The 10121-nt window shown below is 45.5% G+C and overlaps 1 non-coding gene across 1 annotated transcript; it reads left to right on the top strand.

Moving 5' to 3' along the window:
* The first annotated feature begins 7236 nt into the window (after positions 1-7236).
* Positions 7237-7318, top strand: Trnal-uag (transfer RNA leucine (anticodon UAG)). Its single transcript has one exon. It is a non-coding gene; the product is annotated as a tRNA-Leu (tRNA).
* The last annotated feature ends 2803 nt before the right edge of the window (positions 7319-10121 follow it).

The raw sequence follows: 10121 nt of genomic DNA on the forward strand, positions 1-10121 counted from the left end.
GCGGGGGAAAGGGCGGGACTGCGGGGCGGCAAGGCGCGGAGCGGCGGGGCGCACGTGGTCGCCCCCTTGCGGCCGTCACCGCACCTGCACCCGCCGCGCTGGCCTCCGGCTCCACGCGGCCGCCGAGTCCCCTCAGTGACGCGGGCTCAGTGAACACTACTCGGTTGTGTAAATCCCCATACATGATCGTAAAAATCAGAAATGCTGCTTTGTCTGGTTTCTGTTTGTAAAATTTAGGCACTTTGACAATTGCAGTTATTTGTCATCATTTAATTAATATCTCATCCAAATATCCCTTATCTGCGTTGGATTCAGTGTTGTATTCCTAACTCTGAACCCAAGGCTTGGTATACAGCAGGTGCTTAATAACTCTGGAATGAATGGATAATGGATAAATATGGAAAGGTCTGGAGAAAAAAAGAAAATTAATGATTGCTACTAAGAACATCTTGAAATATCCTCCCAGATACTTTTCTAATAAAATTGTTCAAAATTTCACAGGATTTTTTTTTTTTTTTTTAGTGAAAGTGATAGTAAAGTTTATTACGGAAGGAACACATTTTCAATAGACTGAAAGCAGGTGGTCTCTAGAGTGAGGAGAACAATCTCATAGATTTTATTTTAGAATAAAAATAATAACAGTTGCATTTACTGAGCAACTAACTTCACTCCAGCTCTGTAAGGTGGGTAGGATTCATTAGCCCCGTTTTACACATCATAAAGTCCAGGCTTATGGAAATAAAGGCTTGCTGGTGACCAGCCAGGAAAGGACAGAGCTAGAACAAAGCCAACCTTGCCTGATTTCAAACCCTGCAAAAGACTTATGAGGTAGTTTCTCTTGGCAAAACACCTCCAGATTGCAGGACTCTGGATGTAGGGATCTGCTGAGTTGCTCTGCATAGTAATACAGGAGAGGAATCTGAACAATCCTCCAGGGGGAGAGAAGGAGAAGGCAGGCCAAAATTTGAGGATATTAGGGCTGAGAAACTGATACCCAAAGTGAAGTTCTCAGCAGTAAAGTATTTCTCTGCCTTTTTCCCACCCTCCTGTCTCTGGCCCTCATTCTCCTCCAGGCAAGCCACAAGAATTACAATTCCTCTTCCCCAAGATGGGACATAGGAAACACAACCCCGTTTCCCCAAAGCCAACCATAAAACCTAAAATACCTCTCTAGCTTTCCCCGCCTCTGTGTAAGCACACATTCTTTGGCCCGTCTTGTTTGGTTGGAGGTCCTTGCCTCACACCCAGGAGAAGACACCCTAACAACAGAGGGGCCAGAAAGTATCGGAAGGGAGGCCTTGCTGGTCTCCCCACTCCATAATTTCCATTAGCTCAGACCTTTCTGTCCTGTCTCATTTCTACATTTCTGTCCATGCTTCGAGGAATTTAACCATGAAGATGGATAGTTCACTCCAGGTTTTTAGGTCTTCAGTCTAAAGACTGAAGTGATCAAATAAATGTATTGTCATTTTTCTTCTATCTGCAGGAGAAACTGAACTTCCCCAGATCCTCCTGGGAGCACTCAGTCCTTCAGGCCTGAACAATGTTGGCTGCAAGATTATTTCTGCATTCTTGCCACTCTATCAGGCCAGAGGCCAATGCTTGTAGCTGGAGCTGCCTCCGAACTTCCCTACACTGTGGGAAGGAGTGGAAAGGGCCTGCTCCAGTAGGGGAGAGCCTAGGGGACATTTACATAGTTTGCTGTGGGATATGCAATGCAAACCTGCTCCCATGCCCCAAAGAGTCCTTCTTTGGCCAGAGTGGGGGTGGATGAGGAGTTCTCCTGTGGAGCTGGAGGTTGTGCCAAGTTCTTTATCCAGGTGAGGCCCAGGCAAACACAGAGATGGCACCTGGGTATGCATGTGGGTATATTTAGGTTTGTCCTAACACAGTGAACTCCTATCTGCATGCTGTTCTTTTTTTCCTCTTATCACTGATGGTGAACGTTTCTCATTTGGAATGCCTGCTTTGATATGCCTTTGGGAGACTATTATTGACAGCTGACATTTACAGGGCATTTGCTTTTTGCCAGGCACTGTGGTAATTGCTTTCCAGGCTGCTGTGCTTGGATGTGGTTTGGTTGTGTCCCCCAAGGTTCATGTGCTGACACTGAAAGTCCATTGGGAGTATTAAGAGGGCAGGAGGCTAGTTCAACCATAATGTTTAGATGTGGGGCTTTTGAGAGGTGAATGGAACTATGTAGGGTCATTAGACGGGAGCTCTCATGATTGAATCCTGATGGCTTTATAAGATGGAAGAGAAATGACACCCATATGTACACATGCTTCCTGTCTCTCACCCTGTGATGCTCTGCACCACCTCAGGCTTCTGTCAGCAAGAAGGCTGTCACCAGATGCAGCCCCTTGACCTTGCACCTCCAGAACCATGACCAAAATAAATCTCCTTTCTTTATCATCTACCCTGTCTTTGGTTCTGAGTTCCTGGCAACAGAAAACAGTCTAATACATAGGCGTGTCCCTTTTAACTTTCATCACAACCTTCTTACTTTCTCCTACTTTGTACACAAAAACATTGAGGCACATTAAGTGACTGTCCCAACTGACACACCTAGTTTATTGACAGAGACAGGGTTTGGCCCAGGTCTGTGTAGACACAGGTCTCTAAGCTTTGGCTCTCTGGTGTTTGAAACCTGTAAAAGTTCAGATTCTCCTGGGAGAGCTCAGGCCTTGAGGACTGAACAGTGTTGGCAGCAAGAATAGTCTTTAAAAAAATGGTTTTCCATTCTTGGTTAAGGCCTCTCCATCTTGCCGTGTGACCCTAGAGTCAGAGGCAAACAGTTCTGGCTGGAGCTGCCCATCTTGAGTCACAAAACTTGTTGGGACATGGACAGATGATTGCCTGCCCTTCTGGAAGGTCATCTCCTGTGTCCACAGGAAGGAAGAGTTCTCTCTCTCTCTCTCTCTCTCTCTCTCTCTCTCTCTCTCTCATAGTCATCCTAGTGAATTTGCATTTTTTATTTGCATTTTCCTAATGGCCAACGATTTGAGTATGTTTCATGCATTTATTTGCCATTTGTATATTTCTATATACAGAATTTCACTCCTAGGTATATACCCAAGAGAAATGAGAATATATGCCCACACAAAAATTTATGGATGAACATTCACAGCAGCATTGCTCTGATGATATCAAATGTGAGAACAACCCAGATGGCATGAAGTGAGGAATGGATAATTCAAGAGGCCTAGCTATACAGTGGCATATTACTTGGCAATAAAAAAGGAAAGCAGTGCTGACACATGCTCTGATGTTGACGGACCCTGATGACATTCTACTAAGTAAAAAATTCAGGCACAAAAGACAACAGATTGTATGATTTCATTTATATGAGATGCCCAGAATAGGAAAATCCGTAAAGACAGAAAGTAGGTTAGTGGTTGTGAGGGGCTTGGAAGGCTGTTTGAGGGAATGGGGAGTGACTACTTATGAGAACAGGGCTTCACTTTGGGGGTGATGAAAATGTTCTAAAATTGATTGTGGTGATGGCTGTGCAACTCTAAAAACATACTAAAAGTCACCAAATTATACACTTTAAATGGGTAGATTATATGTACGGTATGTGAATTATATTCCGATAAGGCTGTTACTAAAAACAAACAAACAACAAAAAGACAACCCACAATTATGCTATCTCTGTCTCAGCGGGATGCTTCAATGTGTGGCAAAAGACAGATGACAGGGAACAGTGCTGCCACCCAGCCACCCTCGAGGGGCCATCCCCAACTCCAACAGAGTCAGCCGGGCTTGGAGAGCAGTGTTGGCTAAACACACAGAGGATGCCCCTAAAGAAGACAGTAAGGCTAAGGCATTACTGCTCAGATTCTCTCTCCACCCGGGCTTGGTGTATATGTTTTAGGCAGCAGAACAACAGACCTCCCTGGCTCAAAAGGTCCTGGACTGCCGGGCATGAGAAACACCCACCATAAAGCCAGCCAGCTGATTGGCTCACATGTAGCTGTAGAAAGACTTGCAGGCCAGGTGTGGTGGTGTCTGTCTGTAATCCCAGCACTTGGAAGGCAATTTGAGGACAGCCTAGGCTACATACAAAGTAAGACCATGTCTCAGAACAAACAAAAAGACTTGTAGGAACTATGAAGTGAGCCGTCCCCTGTCTCAGTGTGCTCCCAGGGTGGGGTGAGCTTCTAGTTCCATTTGCCTATGTATTTGCATAGTGAAAGATCTGGAAGAATCCACCTCAAACTTTTGCAGCAGTTGTGTCTAAGCTGTAAGATTTGCTGGTGAAAGAGGGCTGTGATTAGGGAGAAAAATTTCCTCTAATGTTACACCTATAATTTAACCTTCAAAATTTTTTCAATGAGCACTTAGGTATTATTTAATTAAAATTTAAAATTTTAAAAATTTAAAAAAGATTTAAATTTAAAAAGATGAAAAAATTTAAAAAGATGAAAACCAGCTTCCTTTATTTCAAGGCTGAGCAGAGTCTCACTTGGTGGAGAAATGAAAAGTGATCTTATTTTATTTGTGCTTTTCTTTTTTAGCTCCAGTACCAACAAGGAGCACGGATGACTTTTGCAAAAGTTATTTCTGAAGTTCATATAGAAACCACAAAAAGGAAACAGAGTCCAGTTGCTCAGCCTCTGTGACCTCCCCACCCTTGCCTGGCTGTGGCTGGGCTTTGCATATGATCTGCTCTTGCAGTGTCTTGAGGGCATAAATCACCAGAGAAGCCCAGTCAGCAGGTCTGCAGGAGGCCAGCAGGGAGGTGGCCCTGGATAAGGGCTGGGCAGGGCCACAAATCCAAGGCCTTGCTGCCAGTGGGTTTGTGTTCTGTTGGAGAAGAGACTTTGGCATGAGGGTTCAGAGCAGTTCTAGAAACAGCCACTCAGCCCCCAGCCTGATTTCTGCCTGATCAGGCTGAGTAAATACAGGATAAGTGTTGACTTGAATTAAATTCTCAGAGAGAGAGAGGGAGAGAGAGAGAGCAAGAAGGAGAATTGGAGCCAATGCTGCCAGCAAATGGTCCTATTGCTGAAGAATGATCTGAGTAACGTGGGGAGATGAATCTGTCTTCTAGTGGCCGCCAGTGGTGTTTTCCCAGCACAGGCAATAGTCTGGCCATCTGTAGACAAAAGTTCTGTGAGCTCTTAGGTTTGGCAACTCCAGCCAGAATTTTTTCTGCAGTGTCTCTGACTCTAAGTTCATATGGCAAAATGAAGTGGCCTTAACCAAGAATGAAAAACTAGGGCTGAGGAGGGCTGAGTCCTAGCTCAGTTGGTAGAGCACAAACTTAGCATGTGTGAGGTTCTGGGTTTGATCTCCAGCTCACACACACACACATACACACACCTCACATCTCACACACACCTCATATATCACACACCACACACCTCACACACACCTCACACACAGCACACACACACCTCTCACACATCACACGAAGCACAACCACTTTTTCCAGGTATATTATTGCTACCAACACTGTTGTAGGTCCTGAGAATGTAGCACTGAGTGAACAAGACACCATCACCTGTCTTCCTGGAGTTGACATCATAGCAGGGCCAGGTTACAACCTAGAAGAGACCCATAAATACCTCCTTGCAACAGCGAGACGGGGAGGTATCCATGGAATGCCAAGTGGCCAGTGCCCAGATAAACACTCTTGTGGAGAGGGCCTTGAGAGACCGGGAGGTGGGGGCGAATGCAGAGCTCGGCATCCCCCCCCAACCCAGAATGTGCCAGAGATTCCTCTAAATGCCTGACCCTTCTTGCCACATTTGATCTTTGCTTCATTCTCACAGGACCAGAACATGCTTCAGAAATATTTACAGAGTGAAGGAATTTAATCCTCCCAGCAGATCCTGTCAGGTGGCTACTGTCATTTTCACCCATTGTAAGGGTGAGCAACACAGGCCCAGAGAGAAGTGAGTTTCCCAAGGTCACACAGCTAGGGAAGCTTGGGTCTCGAGTTCATTGATTTACTCACTGTTCTAGCTTTCTATTGCTGCTGTAACAAATTTAGTGGCTCAAAACAACACAAATTGGTTGCCTTACCCTTCTGGAGGTCAGAATTCTAACTGGCATGTCCTTGGTTTGTGGCTGCATCACTCAGACCCCTCCTATCTCTTTCTGTAATTCCTGCCTCCCTCTTGTAAAGCCCCTTGTGATTACATTAGGACCATCTGAATAATCCAGGCTACTCTTCCCACCTGAAGATCCTTAATTCAATCCCATGTGCAAAGTCCTTTTTGCCATATAAGGTAACATATTTACAAGTTCTGGGGATTTGGAAGTGGACATTCACTTACCCAGCTGTTTTATGACCCTGGGTTTTTGTTTGCTTTTTTCCTTAAACATGCAAGGAAATGGATAACCAAATGTAAAATTAGGGAAAAGTGGCCTGGGAGGCCACGCTTGAGGAAAGAGGAAGAGTTTCATATCTTTCCAGGCCACTCACTTGGGGATTTCAAGAGACTTGAATTTTATCTAGTGTTCATTTTTTTTTTTTTTAATTTAAAAAGAGTTGAAGAAAATCTGCAAAATGTTAGCAATTCTGAAAGGCGGGTACTTGAAAGTTTGCTATGTATTGCTCTAAATTTGTTGCACTTTTCTGAAAACACTGAAACAGTCTACAGGGAAGTTGGGTTTGGGGGAGCTGGGTAGCGCTGGCTCCGGTTGGACCCCTGAAACAAGTTAGCAGCCCTGTCCTCCACTGTAAAATGAGTTATGACCATGGGAGCCCACACTTGCTAAGGATCTGTAACAAGCTGAACGACTCTCTTCTCTGGCAAGGGCCGGCCATGAGGCCACTTAGTGCTGCAGAGGCAACTTGATGTGGGAGTGGAGGAGCCGCAGGACCGGTTCTCTCCAAACTCCGATTTCCTGCGGGAAGCGCCTGCCCAGCCTGGAGAAAGCAGCAGCGCGGCACTGCCCCCTTGTGGTCGCAGGGAACGTCACGTCCGTGAAAATGCAAAACTCAAATTTGACACCCGAGAAGACTGAATATTAGTATTTAACAGTTAGGGGGTATTTTTTCCTTTCAAATGATACATTTCTACTGTACTTAATGCTCTTGGCCACAACGCCATTGTAATTCTAAACACTCCTTGGAAGCCAGCGGCCAACAGTGGGCGACCGGCGGAAACATTGGTTTCTCATTGGGCATGCGCAAACCTCCAGGATTGGGCAGAGCTTGCAGAGGGAGGCGAATGCGTCATCACCCTAACACTAGCTGAGTGGATGGCCATGCAAAGCGGAGGTAGCGTGGCCGAGTGGTCTAAGGCGCTGGATTTAGGCTCCAGTCATTTCGATGGCGTGGGTTCGAATCCCACCGCTGCCAAAACCCGGTGTTCTTTTTTCCATGTCTCCTGACGCTCACTTTTTCTTTTTTTCTTTCTTTTTTAAATGGGATAGAGAGAGGGAAGAAACTTTTCAGCACAAGTGCTCTCACTCTCTAGCCCAGTACACAAACCTCTCGCCCACTAATTCATTGCTTTAAAACAAAATAAAGCAAAAAAAAAAAAAAAAACACCAACAAAAACCTGATCTTTTTTCCAGGGAACATCTGGGATACCCTGCAAAGTTCCCAACAAGCTGCCTGGGGTCGTTAAAGCTTCCAGGCCTGAAGCCAAAGGGACTGGGTCTTAATCTCCCAAGGCCAAATGTTAACTGGAGGGTGACTGTAATCATGCCCTGAGTTAGGGAGTGAACTTTACTGGTCCAGGGCCTTTGGAGGATCTGCCTGAAGAAAAGGTGTAAGGTGACTGCAGAGGGGTGGGGTAGGTGGGGTGGGGCCCCACTTAGGGATGTCAACCTTGAGATCCCAGCTTCAATGATTCACTTCCTGCTTGGACTGTGGGGCTTGGTGTAGGGGTCCCTCACTTATTTATTCATTCAACAACTGTTATAAAGGACCTACTATGTAGCGAACAAGGTAGTCATGTAAACCCATAGCATTTATAGATATTGTAATTTCACTAATTATATCTGTGAGGGGTGTTTATCAGTGCAGAATGCTAACTTGGCCCAGGAGAAACAAGGAAGTAACATTTAACTGACCCTGAAATTGGACAGCAGCTAAGTGAAGGTGGGAGAGGGGATTTCCAAGAAAAGGGAAACCCTAGAGACAAGTGAGAACCTGGTGATTCTGAGGCATAGAGTGGATGGATGGTAAGAGACGAGGTTCAAGAGGTAGGCAAAGGGGGCCATGACTTTGAACTTGATTCTGAGGGCAATGGGAAACCACTCACCATTTTAAGCTGGTGAGTGACATGTTCTAATCTGGGATTTAGTAAATTCAGCAGGGGCCTGGGATCCTGTTCTGGTGGAAAGGACAGTGGAAGTCCACTACAGTTGTCTGGTAGAAAGGACAGTGGTTTGTGCCATGGTGGTGGCAGGGTGTAAGACTGAATGGAGGTGGATCTGACAGAACACACTGATGGGGATGGTGTGAAGAAGAGGAATTTGTCAAATGGGATGCCCAAGGATTGCACTCAGTCTGGCAGTGCCTCTCCTCTCCCTGGGATGTAACACAGGACAGACAATGAGCAAATTTTGGGGTAAGAGGATGAGTTCAGTCTGACTGATGTTGGGTTTGAGATGCTTCTGGGCATGTGGTTGGACACAGAACTGTGGATGTCAAGAAAGCATCTGGCCGGGCACAGGTGGCTCACAGCTGTAATCCTAGCAACTCAGGAGGCAGAGATCAGGAGGATGGAGGTTGGAAGCCAGCTGGGGCAAACAGTTCGAGAGACTATCTCGAAAACACTCATCACAAAAAAAGGGTTGGTGGAGTGGCTCAAGGTGTAGGCTCTGAGTTCAGGCCCCAGTAACACACCAAAAAAGAAAAAAAAAAAAAAAAGCATTCTGAGTAGACAGCACATATTTGAGAGGCAATGGGAATGGATGCACTCACCTGGAAAGATCTGAAGAAGAGGGGCTAAGAGAGAGTCCTGAGGGACAGAACCTGAAAGGGAGGGCAGGAAAGAAGTCAGAGAAGGACAGGTGAGAGAAACAGGTGTGGTGTCACAGACCAAGAAAAAAAGATTCAAGAAGGAAGAGGAGCCAACCTTTAGCCAACTCTGTTAAGAGGCCTGGCAAGATCAAGACTGGAAAATATCCATTGGGTTTATGGTTATGGACAAAGTCACTGATGATATTGATTGAAATGGCTTGAGGAGAAGAAATTGAAACATAACTATGGACAACTCATCACAAAATTCTATTCTGAGATTGGGGGAGTAGTAGGAACAGTAGTGGGAGAGGAAATGGGGAACCCTGGGAAAATCCAGGGTCTCATGCACACAAGGCAAGCATTCTACCATTGAGCTACATCTCCAGCCCTAGGGAAGGTATTTTTAAGATGATCAAGAAGCTTGAGGATGTTTTAGACACCTGGCATTGGGTCTATAATTAGGGATATCTACAGTACCCATAACGGTGAAACCTGTAAATTTGTCTTGATGGTCCATTTTGATTGGTTGTGTCACCTGGGCTCCCCACTATGACAACTCTGTTTTATGCATTCATGATGCTTCCTTTAGTGCCTCCAGCCGTATGGAGGCACTATATCTCACAGAGATTCAATTGGTCTGTTGGGTGGAGGTACCACCTCCCTTTCCACTGGCTAAAGAGAGGAAGCTTTCTTGGAATAGTGATCCTGTTACCCCATGCTCAGAACTTTTTTTGGTTGCATTTGCAAAGCAGGCCCTCTACCACCTGCACCACACCTCCAGTCTATTTTGCTCTGGTTATTTTGGAGAAGGGGTCATGACAACTATTTGACCAAGCTGGCCTGAAACCTCAATCCTCTCGATCTTAGCCTCCTAAATAGCTAGGATTACAGGTGTGAGCCACTGGTCCATGCTCAGCGTTCAGTCCTTCTACTTTCAGAGCCTTGCGGGAGAGATGCTGTGGAGAAATACAGAAAACAACAAAGGTTGATTCTTGGCTTTTAGGTTTCAAAAGATGAAGCTGAGTAGGGAAGCTCTAGAAGGTAATATGAACAGTGTGAGTCTGTTTTCCTGCCCTAAGATTTCTGAGGATTGGTAAAGGAAATTCAGAAAAAAAGATGAATTTAGACATAAACATGTCACTGAGAACAAAGAGAATTCAAGAAATGACAGTTTCAAATGGCCCAAGAT

Source organism: Castor canadensis, chromosome 17 (assembly GCF_047511655.1).
Source record: "Castor canadensis chromosome 17, mCasCan1.hap1v2, whole genome shotgun sequence".
Classification (NCBI taxonomy): Eukaryota; Metazoa; Chordata; class Mammalia; order Rodentia; family Castoridae; genus Castor; species Castor canadensis.